General features: G+C 41.9%; 1 long non-coding RNA gene across 1 annotated transcript in view; it reads right to left on the bottom strand.

The window, feature by feature from the left end:
• LOC125612363 overlaps positions 1-13,822 on the bottom strand; it is an 18,943-nt gene extending 5,121 nt beyond the window's left edge. The window contains exon 1 of the long non-coding RNA XR_007342719.1: positions 13,811-13,822. This is a non-coding gene — a long non-coding RNA (uncharacterized LOC125612363). The remainder of the gene's footprint in view (positions 1-13,810) is intronic.
• Between the last annotated feature and the right edge of the window lie 1,620 nt (positions 13,823-15,442).

Here is a 15,442-nt window from a genome sequence, read left to right as displayed (position 1 = left end):
CCCCCCCCCCCCCCGTTTATTTTGCTGCAGCCGGACTGCGGCAGTCATTCATAGTGTCTCCCCACATATTCCCCCTTCTTTCTTTGAAAAAGCAGGTGATGGTCACTGTTTCGAGTTTTGAAGGCTTGCCATCCTACAATTACAACACCAGAGAATTAGTAGCAAAGAGGACAATATAAGGATATACCATGCAGAATGTTTAAGAATGTTTCCAGGGTTAAAGCCATTCAATTCTTGAAGTATTTGATCAGCTAAAGAAGTAGGATCCAAAAAATCAATCTTACTTTTTTTGCATATCTTGAATATGATGATGTAACTCCAAAAGATCCAAGCCATTATTATTATTTTGCCAAATACCTAACAAATGGTTTTTAACCTTCTCCCAATCCCATTGGGAAGCACTGTATTTGGCATCAGTAACACACACACACATACTTATAGTTAGCATGACATTTAAGTCTTTCCTTGAATTTCAAAGCTGAAAGTTCATTACCAATACGTATGACAGTAGCCTCTAAGGCATTTAGCTTAGTCTCAATACTTTCATCAATATTTATTTGATTATGAAGAACCTTGGAATTATTCTGAGTCAAATTATTAAGAAAATTTGCATATTGAATATTTTGAGATATGGTCACCAAAGTTGTGACCATTGAAGCAATAAAGGAAAACTAAAGCAACAACTCCCACTATTATGAGTATAAGAGCATGTTTAGGTCTTGCTAGCTGGGCATGTATTTGTTGTAAGACTTGAAAACCAGCATTAGCATACCTCTATTATATCTGGTGATACAGTTAGTTAAATTACACTTATTACATGTTACAAGATATCTATCATCTTTCCTTTTAACTTTTACATTTCTAGTAATTAAAACATACAGAGATTGAACACAGCTATATCAGGAACCCTCCTTATAGTTTTTGCCTACAAAGTTCAGTAAAGGTTTGTCAGTAAAATGTAAGAATTATGAAGCAGCAATTAAGTGCCAAACATCTTTCTAAATGCCACTTTGGCTGAAGGTCAAGATGTTACTAACAAATCCTCCATGAGTCATGGCATTACCCTTGTGTAATTACCTTTTGTCAACTCTAGGAGACTAATCCAAAATTTACCTACTATTTCTAGGTACCTTATGATATACTGGAAAAGTACAATCCATCCACTTAGGAAAGTTGCCAATTTCTGTCACAGGATGGTTAGGACTATGAGGTATTCAAGGATATTCTGCCGAGATGACTGGTTTATTATGAGAAAGTCCCATTTTAATAACTGATCTGATATAAGGCTTTGAGTCTCCAGGAACAGTACGATTAGCTGGTCTATGCCCCCAACTGCTGTCTTTTCCTCAAAGGACACTTTTAGATAGCCAGCATGTTTATTGTGGGGCCAACACAAAGGTAATAGAGAACTATAGCCAGAATAATTAAATCCAGTCACATAGATGGGAGTATTATGGGTGACTGTAAATCCTCCCATCATATATGAGTCATCAGTAAATACTAGGATGGATTCTCCAGTCCACACCTCTGGGTGTACTAAAGGTGGATCTGGAAAATATGTCCAACAGGTTTCTCCCTGATTCCCATTTACTGGGAATAGAGCTAATATAGCAGCAAGCATCATTGTTGGAGATTTAACTTTTCCTTGTTGTTGAATCATTTGTTCAGCCTGTAGTGTCAGATTCTTCAGGTCCTTCCATGAGGGTAGCTTCACCATTGGGTCTCTCTGGGCCATCTTTCTTCCTCTCTTCAAGAGTTCCTCTTGTTGTGGGAAGTCAGGTCTGGCATCTTTGGGTTGATCTTCAGTCATTTGAATCTTGGTTCTAAGTCCTCCATGCCTGATGGCACATTCAGATATCAAATAGGACAAAAAGCTTCTTCTGGGAAAATACGAGCATGACTTCTTTTTTTTTATATATATTTATTTTTTAGTTTTCGGCGGACACAACATCTTTATTTGTACGTGGTGCTGAGGATGGAACCCGGGCCACACACATGCCAGGCGAGCGTGCTACCGCTTGAGCCACATCCCCAGCCCCCGAGCATGACCTCTACCCCACATAATCACTGGATCTGGTCCTTTCCATTGGCCAGTCTGCAAGTCCTTCCACAAAACTTGGCCTAAAGGGCCCGTTGCTGTGGAAGACACGTGTGGCTCAGCTGCAGTACGACCTTCTGAATCACAATTTAGAAAATTTAAAATGAATAGAGCATGATTAAGGTTATTTTGGGGAGTCCTACTCCTACCTCCCCCTTTTAGTTTTTATAATTGTAGCTTAATAGATAAATGAGCTCGTTCTACAGTAGCTTGACCTTTAGGGTTCTAAGGAATACCTGTTTTATAATCAATACAAAATTCTTGGCAAAATTGTTGAAAAGAAGTGGTGAAGGTGTTCCTGCACCTGCTGTCTGACAGGGTCACAGTGTGGAGGATACTGTGGCAGGGCTGCACCATCTGGAAACTGGAATTATTAGGAATGTTAAGTGTTTTGTTTATGATACACATGATATGGATAATAGGGCATATGTCAACCTTTAATAAAAGTATGTATTGCCTGAGATTGCAGGAAAATTTCCAGAATGAGACTGAGACATGCTATGAGGTGGGTTCCAATATCTCTCAGGATACAAACAATAGTGTTATTCCTCAAGCCTAAACAACAAGAAATATTTATCCCATGGTTAACAATTTAAACTAGCTCCTCCCAGCCCCTTCCTAAAGCCACAACCTGTACAACATCCTAGTTACAGAAAAATAATTTCTGTGCCAACAGTACAAGGACCACCGTATGTAGCTTATGGTATCCCCCCAAGGACAAGAGGCTAATAAAAATACATTCCCCAACCAATAGATCCTCCTTTGCCTTACACAGAAAGTTATGATGAAAATGGAAAACACATAATTAATATAAATGACAAATGGGTTGAGGTGTAAAACCTGCCCTTTAGTTGAAGATTACAAAGACATAAGAATTGATGTGCTTTGACCAAGGATCAAGGAAGTTCTTTAAGAAAGCAGTTAAATAGGTTATATGAAAAAAGGAAATTACCTTGGAAATTAAAAATAAAATAATATAGATATATTTTAGAGGCACTTCAGAATAGTAAGCTTTTAAATAATAGACTTTCACTACTTTAAGTGTGTTTTCCTGGGATTTTAGTTTAGAAGTAAGAAACCTTACCAATAATCATAAGTATGCTTTAAAGTTAAAGGTTAATGAAAGAATTATAGGTATACTTTAAAGTTAGAAGTGAATAATAGGTCAGAAGTCATGTAGTCTAGTTGCATCGCCTAGTACCTAGTGATTGAGGTAAAAACCTAAAAGCTTAATCATGATTGACAAAGGTTAACAGGAAAATATTTTGAACAATGTACTCAATATCAATATATGTCAGAAAAGATTGTAACTCTTGAAAATTATGTAAATCAAAAAAGTTTTGGGCTTTGAAGCTATCCATTAACTACCTGAAAAAACACTTATAAAAAAGGTATAAAAATAAAGGTCCCTCCAGGGGCAGCAGAGATTTCTCCTGGAGGCTGCTTGTAACTTGCAACCTGTTGTCCCAACTCTTCTTCTTTCACCAATGCCACTCCTGGAACCCCACTCCCCCATGTCGGGGCTGGACCTTGGCAAAGGAGAGCTAACATAAGCTGGTGCATTATCAATTTTAATCTGAAAAGGACATCCTAATACTGCAAAAGCAGCCAAACAATGAGAAATAACATGTTGAATATTTTTTTTTTGCATGGGCTGTTGCAAAGATAAATCTAGAATTCAAGTATCTACAATTACATGTACATAACACTGCCTACCAAATCGAGGAATGTTACATCCATTTGCCATAATTGATTTGGTTTTAATCCATGGGGATTTACCCCAGATGCTAAAGATGGAGTGTGTATAACACATTGGGAGCAATGATGTACAATTTGATGAGCTTGCTCTCTAGTCATCTCTATATGAGCATGACTATAAAAACCTGCTTTACCTGAGCTTGAGCCATCAGTGAATACTGTTAGTGTGCCATCTATTGGTTGTGAACTTACAATCCTTGGAAAAATGAATGGAATTACTAATGCAAATTGGATAATTTTATCATGAGGATAATGACTCTCTATCTGACCAGGAAAATTAGCAAAAGCTACTTGCCAAGTATTAGAAGTCTGAAAAAGCCAATCATTCTGTTTAGCAGAAAATGGAATAATTATAATATTAGGTCCTGATCCAACTAGCTGTAAAATCCTTGTTCTGTCCTTGATAATTAATTGAGCAACAAAATCATGAAAAGGAGTTAATGACTTTTGAGGAGAGTAGGCTAAATGAATCCACTCAATAGCTCCCAATGTTTGCCATATTGCTCCTGCAGGACCATAAGCAGTAGGAAATATCAATAAATATATAGGATCTTGTGGGTTAATTCTAGTAAGTTGAGCATTTTTAATAGCAATTTCAACTTTCCTCAAAGCTGTTCTCACTTCTGCTGTGAGTTGATAAGAAATTGGAGAAGGATCTCCCTATAATATCTGAAATAAAGGACTTAAATCTGAAGTAGTCAGCTTTAAAGATGGCCTCAACCAATTAAAATCTCCTAATAGCTTTTGAAAATCATTAAGGGTGTGCAGCTCCTTGACTCTTATTTTGTAAGTTTTGAGGACAGATTGTATGTCCTTCAATCACATGACCTAGATATTGAAAAGGAGATATCTTTTGCACCTTTTGAGGTTCTATGCACAAACCCATTGCTGTGAGTGAAGTCTCTAATTGGGCAAAAATTTTTAGGAGTACATCTGGATTAGCATGAGCTAAAAGTATGTCATCCACAGAATGAATAATATATGCATCAGGGAATTTCTCCCTCAGAGGCATGATGGCCTGTCCCACAAAAATTTGACATAGGGTAGTGTTAGTTGCAGAGCAGGCTGAACAAATGTTAGCTGCAGGGTGAGCCGAACACTCGACCCTCACCATCTGGTTCCTTATGGCTTGTTTGCCTCAAGTCTGAACATTCAACCCCACTCAAGGCTGAACAATTGACCCCGCCCATCTGGTGCAATGGAAACCCACATCTGACCCCTGCCCCATCTGCCTGAAGGCAGAAGATGACACCCTTAGCAACTACTGTATGATCCCATTACAGTACATCAACAAGGCAGCTTGCAGACCCAAAGGCCCCATTAGAATTTGGCTATAAAAACTCTCTCCTGCTGGCCCCCCCTCCCCTCTTTCCCTCTCTTCTCTCTTTCCCTGCTCTCTTTCTCTTTCCCCTCTCTTTCTCTCTCTCTCCCACTTTGCTCTCTCCCTCTCTTTCTTCTCTCTCTCTTTCTTTCCTTCCTCTCTCTCTCTCTCTCTCTCTCTCTCTCTCTCTCTTCCTTCCCGATTAATCAGACACTGCTGCAATAAAGATTTCTTGGTCACTCTGATTGTCATGGTCACTTTCCTTTCATCTGGTGCCAAAACCCAGGAAGAGGGTGAACACTCTCTTTTGGGTCCCTCTTCCTTTGGAAGTGCCACTCACTGGAAGACCTGAACCCATTTTCTTGACCACCAGAACTACATCTACCATCGGCCTCCATTTGGAGTCCTAAACCCAATGGTGGTCTCGGGAGGATTTGACCGTTGATCATCCAGCAAACCTCTTCACCCACCTGTGGGGAGGAAAACACCCCACTACAGCCTTCAAGGTCACGGTGGTCCTCAGGGACTTCCTCCCACAGATTTGGCTCTCAGGTCCAAAATTATTTCCCTTTCCCTTACCCAGCATAGACTTTATATGTCACCCTCAACGGACTGTGTAACCTCTGGGAACTCATAAAAAAGAACTGATATCACACCCCACCCAGACCTTCATGGTCACAGAGGTTCTCATAAAGTCCTCTGACCTTTAAGACTCAGCTGCTAGAGATACACTTACCCTCCCCTTCCACTCTCCTTCTCTGGCCCTGGGAGTCCACAGCCTCTCCAGGAGGAGCCCCAAAAAGCCTTGTCCAAGGTCTCCCATGGCTCCAGCCCCATCCAGAATGGGAGCCTCAACTGTCAGGATTTGGTGACGACCAATCTCTGCAGCTTGAGCCTGCCATTAGGCATTCCTGATTTTGGGCTCCATCAGGGATGCCCCTTTTGCCAATAAATCAGCTCATTCCCCTCCTCTTATACTATATTTTCGACATGGGTAATGTGTCCTCTCTGCCCGTCGACTCTCCCTTACAATGCCTTTTAGACAACCTCAAGACCCTCTCCTTGACACCGTACTTCAAACCCCCACAAATTGATCATATATAGCACCCAGGATTGGTCCACTTATCCCCTAGACAATCAAAGCAAATGGCCCCCTTTTGGGTCTCTGGATCATTCCATTCTAAGGGATCTCCACAACTACTGTGAGCATTCAAAAAATGGGTAGTAATCCCTTATGTACAAGCTTTCTTCTTGCTCTGATTCAATCCTGCTCTCTGCACCTCTTGCAAACATTTACAAATTCTTCTAGCTTGCAAACCATCCACCCAACCCCCAATCCCCAACCTTCTCCTCCTCTGGACTCATCCACTACTTTTGACCCTATCGCCTGGCTCAAATAGGTTCTCACCCTCACCCTTCTGTCCTAGCCCCTCCACCATCACAACCACCTCAACAACCTGCTTTCCCCCTCCAACTACTAGATAAAAAACTTACACCTCCGCCCTTCCTCAGACCATTGCCCCCTTGCTGGGGTAGCAGGTACTGAAGTTATCCCTCCACCGACTCACTCCTCTCTTTTCCTGTTAGTGCCCACACCTTGCCCCACCAGGCCCTCTTACCAGCTAGCCCAAAGCTCAAATGAGCTAAGGAGGGCACTCAGAACCCTATCCGAGATCTGGTGAAAATGGCCTTTAAAGTTGCTTTGTCATCACTGAAAACAAGGTTACTAAGAATTTAAAGTTCCTTACAGGCTTTTTGTGATATTCACTCCTATCCTCCCCTCTGCTCTACCTGTTCTACTGCTCAAGTTTTCCTCACTAGGGAAAATCCCAAACCCCTTTCCCATTGTTCTTCTGCATCTCCTTCCTCATTCTCAGATCCACCCAAGCTGCCCTTAGCCCCACCTTCCCATCTTTCCCCCCCCCCCCCCAGGCCCACAGAAAAGTCTTAACTGAACTTCTCCAGAAATCTTCACCATGGCTGATTTTAGGACTGTTAGCAAAAGAGTCTCTACAAAAGATTTCAATGTAGATAAACTTCCTCTTTTCATGTTGCCCTGTTTTACTTGGTTACTGGCTGGAAAAAATCAGCACTCCAGATGCTAGACAACCCCTTACTAGTTTTTCACAAAAATATGTAAACAAGGCCTCTGGCCTTGAGCTGGGCTTCACAGAGATGTCTACATTTCTAAGAAGTTACCAACTGGGCTCCATGGTGACAGCTGGCAATGGGAGGAAAGAAAGGGGAGAAGAAGCTCTCCCCTTCTCAGGTGCTATCCTTGAAGAATTAACTTGCCCAAAACAGCTAGAAAAAAAAGCCCTCCCCTCTCAGGTGTCCTTGAAGAGCTAACTTGACCAAAACAGTGAAAAGAAAAAACTGCTTTTATGTGAACTTCTGCAGGCGTGAACTTCTGAGCCCCTTCCCCTACATGCTGGGTATAAAATTCTGAAACTACCTAAAGCTCATGGGATTAATTGATTACAGCAGAAGCTGTGCCCTCTGAATCTGGCTGCAACTAAATAAAACTGTTTCCCTATCTTTGGTGCTATCTTAGCTGCCTTGTCTTGTCTGTCCCTACAACAGTATAATTCTATATACTTAAACTTTGTTCATGTTTTCATGAAATGGTAAACAGATGTGATTAACTTTACACTAGAAATAATGAAATATTTCTTATTAAAATGGAATAATTTGCCTAAATTCAGAAATTTACAAGGATTGTTTCAAAATGTTAATAAAGAAGGGGTTAACAGATAGGAAAGAGAAATTAGAAGGTTCTAGGTATGGAAACCATATATTTTTAAAAAATATTTATTTTTTAGGTGTAGATGAACACGACACAATGCCTTTATTTTTATGTGGTGCTGAGGATCAAATCCGGGTCCCGCCTGTGCTAGGCAAGCGCTCTACTGCTGAGCCACAATCCCAGACCCTGGAAACCATATTTAATAGAAGGAAAAGAGGTGTTTCTGGATAAGACAGTCTATGTGATTAAGTAAATAAGAGGGTTTAAGTAAGTGATAAAGATGGTCTCTGTAAGTTGGCTATATATATATATATATATATATATATATATATAGAGAGAGAGAGAGAGAGAGAGAGAGAGAGAGGTCTAAGTAAGTGATAAAGAAGGTCTGTATAAGTTGATTATATATGTAAGTTTTTTGAGCAAGTAATCTTGAAGGAATTAAGTATTATACAACTATGGTTAAACAACAACTGTATTTTGCAATATTGTAATATGTTATTTCTTTAAGAACTAAACTTTATTAATACAAAAACATCAATGTAATGGTGGTACTATTACTCTTCTTTATATAGTAAATGTGTTCATATTTTCCAGGTATGCAAGTATTTAAAGTAGAAGCTTTAAAAGAGCATTATATCAAGCTGATGTTCTCCAAAAGGTTGCATGATAATTTTAGGCTTATAAGAGTAACATATTGGAGATTTATTTATATCATTTAATGTTCTAAAACTGGACCTGTTATCAGTAAGATTAATATAAAGTTCTATACACTGGGGTACAATTTAAATGAAATATTATATTGTGTTAGCTAATATTCACGTGACCTTGAGCAAAAATATATGAAATTTTACAAAGTGATATTTAAGAAGCAAAGATCAGCTTCAGAACTAGAACACTTTACCTAAAATTTATAAAGAGCCCAGCCTTACCTGAGATAAGGTTCTTTCTCCCATCTTACTACTTATCAGAATGACTCCAAAGTAGGCCAGACTTCAGTTAAAGCCCAGTACTCTTAATTTAAGACTGGTAAAATTGACTTTGCCGGATGTTTAAGATCAAGACTTAAATTAAAATGGCCAAGAAAACCAATATTTGGCTCTGGCCCTCTGAGTCAGTCTGAATCCAGGGAACAGGGAACATCTCTAAAGAGCTTTGCAACTTTTGGCCACATAAACTCCTGATCAGGGATATTAATGAGACCACTGGAGAATAAAAGCCAATCAGTGCACTTGCTGTGAAGAGGAGGGTCACTGAAGAAAGGAGACATCCCTGATGCTTCTAAGGGAAGCCACATGGTCAAGCAAGACCTGGACCCATCCTAGCACAAATGGCACTAGCAGAAATAAGAAGCTTCTCTCAAGTTTCCCCACGAGTGACCCCTATGGGAACTTGTATGACTCTTAAAAATAGATAGAAACAAAGTCAATTTTGGCCAACTTGATCTTAAACACCTACCCAAAACAGTTAAACCCAAACACAGCCATTCCTGGGGGTAGTGAAGGATAGGGACAGCTAGAAAAGAGGAGACAGCAACTAGGCCAACATGCTCCATGGAGAATGTTCAGTCATGTATGGCCTTGGCTCTTCCCCCTTGCAGGACCCTATTAGTCCTCTTTATGTTTCTCCTAATAGGACCATGACTATTAAATTGCCTTCAGAAATTCCTGCAAGATCAGATACACAAATTCACCAACCAGTCAGTCAATCAAGTACTTCTTCAAGACTATCAGCCTCTGATGCCAAAGATGGAGACATACGACTCATGACCAACTCCTCTGGCTCCAGAGACTCTGCTCCCATCTAAAACCCTCCTTGACCCCTTTTGCAGGTTTTACATCCCCTCTTTTACTTCCCAGGAATGAGAACTACTCTCCAGTAGGTCCACTCTGCTTTTCCTGTCTGCTCTGCAGTATCCCCACAAGGAAATATCAAACCTAAACTCCCCACACATCAGATGAGGAGCCATTAGCCAGGCGAAGACTGGCAAATCAACTTCACTCATGTGCCTTGGTACAAAATGTTTGCTACCTACTTACTTTGATTGATACTTTTTCAGGTTGGATAGAAGGCTTCCCTACTACCAGGGAAATTGCTAACACCATCACCTCCATCCTCAACAAGCAGATCATTCCCAGGTTCGGACTTCCTGCCTCCATCCAGTCAGACAACAGTCCGGCCTTCACTTCTCAGGTCGTTCAACTAGTCTCCAAAGGCCTCAACATCACTTGGAGGCTCCACATCCCCTACTGACCCCAATCCTTGGGTAAGGTTGAGAGGGCTAACAGCATTCTCAAGGATCATCTCACTAAACTTGCTATTGAACTCGGGCTCTCCTGACCCAATCTTCTGCCATTGGCCCTCACCCAAATTCAGGCAGCCCCTAGAACTCCCTCGGGCCTTAGCCCCTTTGAGCAACTCTATGGGTGCCATTTCTTAATCAACCAAAGTTTTCCAGTAACTCCTCCTCCCCTTGTGTCCTACCTGCCCTATCTGACACTTCTACACAAACTCCTAAGGGAACACGCAGACGGGTGCCTTCCCATGCCATCCATTGCCTCAATCCCAACACAACCACAAACCCAATTGGACCCTCTTCAACTGGGTGATGCAGTCTTACTTCAAGAACTGCATCCGCAATCATTGGAACCTTGCTGGATGGGACCCCATACAGTCATACTTACTACAATGGCGGCCAAGCTTTTGGGTCACTCCCCCTGGTACCATTTCTCCTGCCTTAAAAAAGCACCTGTTCCAAATGTTCAGTCCGGGACTGTTACCACTTTAGGGCCCACCAAACTCAAGATTTCTCACCAACCCTCTTCTTATTTTACTAATCAGTAATCTCTCTCAACCCACAGATGGCGCTTCTACACCCAAGTGACATGGCACCAGAATGGCACCACCCAATCTCAGTTTATGGGTCAAGACGATTGCCCTTCCACTGGCTGCAATCAGGCAGTCACCCTTAACATTACTGGATCCAACCAGCCACCTCTGATATTTCCTAGAGTCCCTATGACAGGACCAATGGCTGAACCAAGGATCTCCTCTGCTCAGGAATGGTTTGATGCCATTGATAATTTATGGCTTCAAGGAATCTTTATGGACTTTGCCCCTACTGAGATAACTGTCTATAGCCACTGGATGTTATCTCTAGCTGCCCTATCTCCCGAACAGTCCCCTGCTCTCACAGGTAGGCCCCACGCTGCCCCCTCTCAGCAGAAAGAAGCCAGATAGAATTATTCCATCCCCACACCACTTAGAAAAACAAAAAGGGAGGAATGTTAGTTGCAGAGCAGGCTGAACAAATGTTAGCTGCAGGGTGGGCTGAACACTAGACCTTCACCCTCACACGTCTGGTTCCTTGTCGTTTGTTTGCCTCAAGTCTGAACACTTGACCCACACCTATCTGGTGCAATGGAAACCCACATCTGACCCCTGCTGCATCTACCTGAAGGCAGAAGATGACACCCTTAGCAACTACTGTATGATCCAATTACTGTATGCCAACAAGGCGGGTTGCAGACACAGAGACCCCGTTAGATTTTGGCTATAAATACTCTCTTCTGCTGTCTCTCTCTCTCTCTTTCTCTTTCTCTCTCTCCTTTCTCCTCTCTCCTCTCTTTTCCTGCTCTCTTTCCTCTCTCTCTCTCTCTCTCTCTCTCTCTCTCTCTCTCGGTTGCTCCGAGTGTCATGGTCACTTTCCTTTCAGGTAGGACTGTTACACATTCCTTGAGGCAACACCTTCCAGCAATACCTTTTAACTGGTTCTTTAAAATTTATTGCTGGGACACTAAAGGCAAACCTTTTACAGTTGTCTGGGTGCAAAGGTATAGAGAAGAAGAAATTATTTTCAAAGGATATTTTGAAAGAAGCTATTATTATTAAATGATAATCTAAAGGAATAGCTGTAGGAGAAGATAGCCCAGATTGTAAGGCTCCCATGGGCTCTATAACATGATTAATAGCTCCAATAATTTCTAATTACCAGACTTTTTGTTAATTATAAAGATGGGTGTGTTCCAAGGGCTGAGTGTAGGCTCTAAATAGCCAGACTGAAGTTGTTCCTCAACTAACATGTGGGCTAGTTTAAGTTTTTCCCCTGTTAGGGCCACTGACTAATCCAGATTGGCTCTTCTGTGAGCCAATTAATTTTTCTATTGTTCTCTGGGTCAGGGATAAGGTCAGGGCCCCTACCAAAAATTTTGGCTGGGTACATTAATTAATCTCTGTTGGGGAGATTGGGTCATAAGCAGGTACACTTCCTGTAAATTTCCCTCAATTTCTCTAGGAATAAATCTTTGATTAAGTCCCTCAAATGACACGATAGGATTTGTAGTCACTAACAATAAACCTAAGATGCTTAGAATATGAAGGGCTCCATAAATTTACTGGTAAAGTGTCTAAAACATAAGGCTTGGAAATTCCAAAATTACCATCTTTATCTTCCCAGCGAAGATAGGTTGAGATATCTGACCTGTGTCCTCTACGTTGGCAGGCACAATATGTAAAGGTCTGCTTTTGGGCCAAAATCTATGAGATAGAACAGATTTATCAGCCCTAGTATCTATTATACCTCAAACTTTTTATGATTAATTTTAAGTTCCAGTAAAGGGTGTTCCTGCTGAATTAATTGAGACCAGTACACTTGGTCCAGGGACCTGGAAATTGAGGTCTTAAACAGGTCATCCATGGAGTGGCAAGGCAGGAGTGTTAACTGCATCAGCACATTCCTTGTAGAGAGCCGAATGGCATGTTCTGTTTGTATTGTGATTTTAATCTCATCTCTCAAATTTTAATCAATCACTACTGGCATTACCTGAACTCCCTTTTTAAAATTATTTCATCCCAAAAATCAGGCCTATGGTATCTGGGGTTAGGAACTCATTGCTGGCTGGTAATAGTGACAAGTGGACATGGCCCACTCTGCTGACGTCAGAGCCTGCGACACTTCTTCTGTTGCATACGGCAGTGCCCCTCCTGTTTGGCGGGCCTTGGGTAGGCCCTGACTTAGGTTTTTTGGCCCCAAAGAAGGCGGAAGTGAGGTCAGAAATGGCAACAGGCTGCTGTCATATCTGTCCCAATCTTCCCTCGCCATGTGGTCTGTTGAGAGCCACAGCCGAAGGGGCCCCAGCAAACGTCCAGCTGCCAGCAAACTTCCAGCTGCCGGCTGATGATTGGCTCACAGCGGCCCCAGCAACATCTAGCTGATTGGCTCCTCGGCCCCAGCAACATCTAGCTGATTGGCTCCTCTGCGGTGATGCTCATTGGGCTGTTTCCCTGCCCTTTCAGACCACGGAGCTGCTCATTGGGGGACTTTTTTGGCTCCACCCATGTGACCCAGCCAATCGGCCTCAAGAGCAGGAGGATTGTGGGAGGTGGAGAGAAGCTTGTGGGGGAGAGAGAGGCTTGTGGAAAGCCGGTGGTGGCAGTTGAGGCTCTGAGGGTTTTTCCTGAGAGGCTGTTTTTTGGCGTGTGTGGTTCTAAAAATAAAGTTAGTTTCTTTTGACAAGTGGCTCCTGATTGTGCCCAGCCAGACTGCGGCATTTGGTGGGCCGCACGGGGAGCGACTGAGGGTAAGTGAAACTGCTCGCCCCTGAGGGCAGGGCAAGAGGATGGGTAGCCATTTTAAGATTCTTCTTTTGTTATTTTGTTTCACTTTTGTTTTAAGTTGCCTGTCCCTGGAGATGTGTAAGATGGAAGAAAAACCGCTCACATCTGAGGAACAGATAGGGAGAAAGGACGGATGGACATTTCAGGAGGCTATTATAATGATTTTGTGTTGTTCCAATTTTGTTTCACTCTGTTTCAGTTTTGTTAGGCGTTATCTTGTTGGGTTGTATTATAGTAGAAATACGGGATCAGAAATTAGTAAAAAACAAACTGAAAGAGTGTTAAGTAAATTGTTAGAGGAAGGAGGCATCTCAGTAAAATCAAGAACAATCAGGGCATACGTTGATACAATACAAAAATGTAGCCCATGGCTTTTTAAGGAGGAGTTGTTAAATATATCACAATGGAACCATCATGGTGAAGATTTAAAAAGAATAGAAAAGAAAAGCCCAGGGACTCTGCCAGTTGGCACATTGCCATTGTGGACGTTCATATCTTGTTTGCTTAGTCCAAAGCCTTCAGTTCAGACAATGGTAGAGGAAGAAGAAGACATAATGATTCAAGTAAAAGAGAAGGTCTCTCAAGTTAGTCAGACAGAGGAAAAGATTCAAGTAAAAGAGAAGGCCTCTCAAGCTAGTCAGACAGAGAAAGAAAGTGTAAAACAGAAAAAGCCATCAGGGGGAAAGTTACAACAGGAGACTGCTACTAACACCTTTCTATCACCAGAGGACGTAAGTGTCCAACTAACAAGGCCACCTCCATATGCTGGGAGGTCCCCAACCCCCGCAGTTGATAGTTGGGATCCTGAGACAAGATCTCAAATATTAACATGCCCTGTATTTGAGGCAGGAGGGCAGCGATTTTACCAAGTTTTAAATTTCAAAACAGTGAAGCAGCTAAAAGAGGCTGTAACAACCTATGGTCCTCAAGCACCCTTCACTGTAAGCATGGTCGAATCCATTAACAACTTGAACATGACGCCAGCAGATTGGGCTAATATGTGTAAAGCTGTGCTAAATGGAGGACAATACCTGTTATGGAAGGTTGCCAATGAGGAATTTTGCAAGGAGACGGCTAGGCGAAATGCAGCAGCTGGTTATCCTCAGAGAAATCTAGATATGTTGTTAGGAAAGGGACCTTATGAGGATCAGCAGCAACAAATTGCATATGATCCTGGTGTATACGCACAAATTGCTGCAGATGCAATTAAGGCATGGAAGACTTTACAAGGACATGGAGGTTTACAAGGTCAATTATCTAAGGTAATACAAGGAGCTAATGAACCTTATGCTGAATTTGTAGATAGGCTTATTCAAACAGCTACCAGAGTTTTTGGGAATACAGAACAAGCAATGCCATTACTAAAACACCTGGCTTATGAGCAAGCGAATCGTTGGTGCAGAGATATCATTAGACCATGGAAACATGAAGATTTAAACACATATATTAAATTATGTAGAGACATTAATGAACAAGAGCAAGTCGTGGCAGCTGCAGTAAAACAGGCTTTAGATGCCAGAGACATTAATGAACAAGGGCAAATTGTGGCAGCTGCAGTAAAACAGGCTTTAGATGCCAGGCCAAGAACATGCTACAATTGTGAACAAACAGGACATTTTAAAAGGAATTGCCCCATTGGAGGAGGGTTTAACAAAACTAGGTATCAAAGGAGTAGAATACCAGGTATTTGCCCACGATGCCGTAGAGGGAGACATTGGGCTAATGAATGCCGTTCTCAAACCACCATAGAGGGTACTCCATTATCAAAAAACGAACAAGGACCAGGTGTTTATCCACGATATCGTGGAGAAAGGCATCGGGCTCCATTGCCAAAAAATGGACAGGGGGGCCCAATGCTCCGGGGCCCAAAACCACAAATATACGGAGCACTGGAGGAACCCAG

The sequence above is a fragment of the Marmota marmota genome, unplaced genomic scaffold, assembly GCF_001458135.2.
Source record: "Marmota marmota marmota unplaced genomic scaffold, marMar, whole genome shotgun sequence".
In the NCBI taxonomy this organism is placed as follows: Eukaryota; Metazoa; Chordata; class Mammalia; order Rodentia; family Sciuridae; genus Marmota; species Marmota marmota.
Note: the sequence above shows the minus strand (reverse complement) of the source record. Positions and strands in the feature narration are given on the sequence as shown.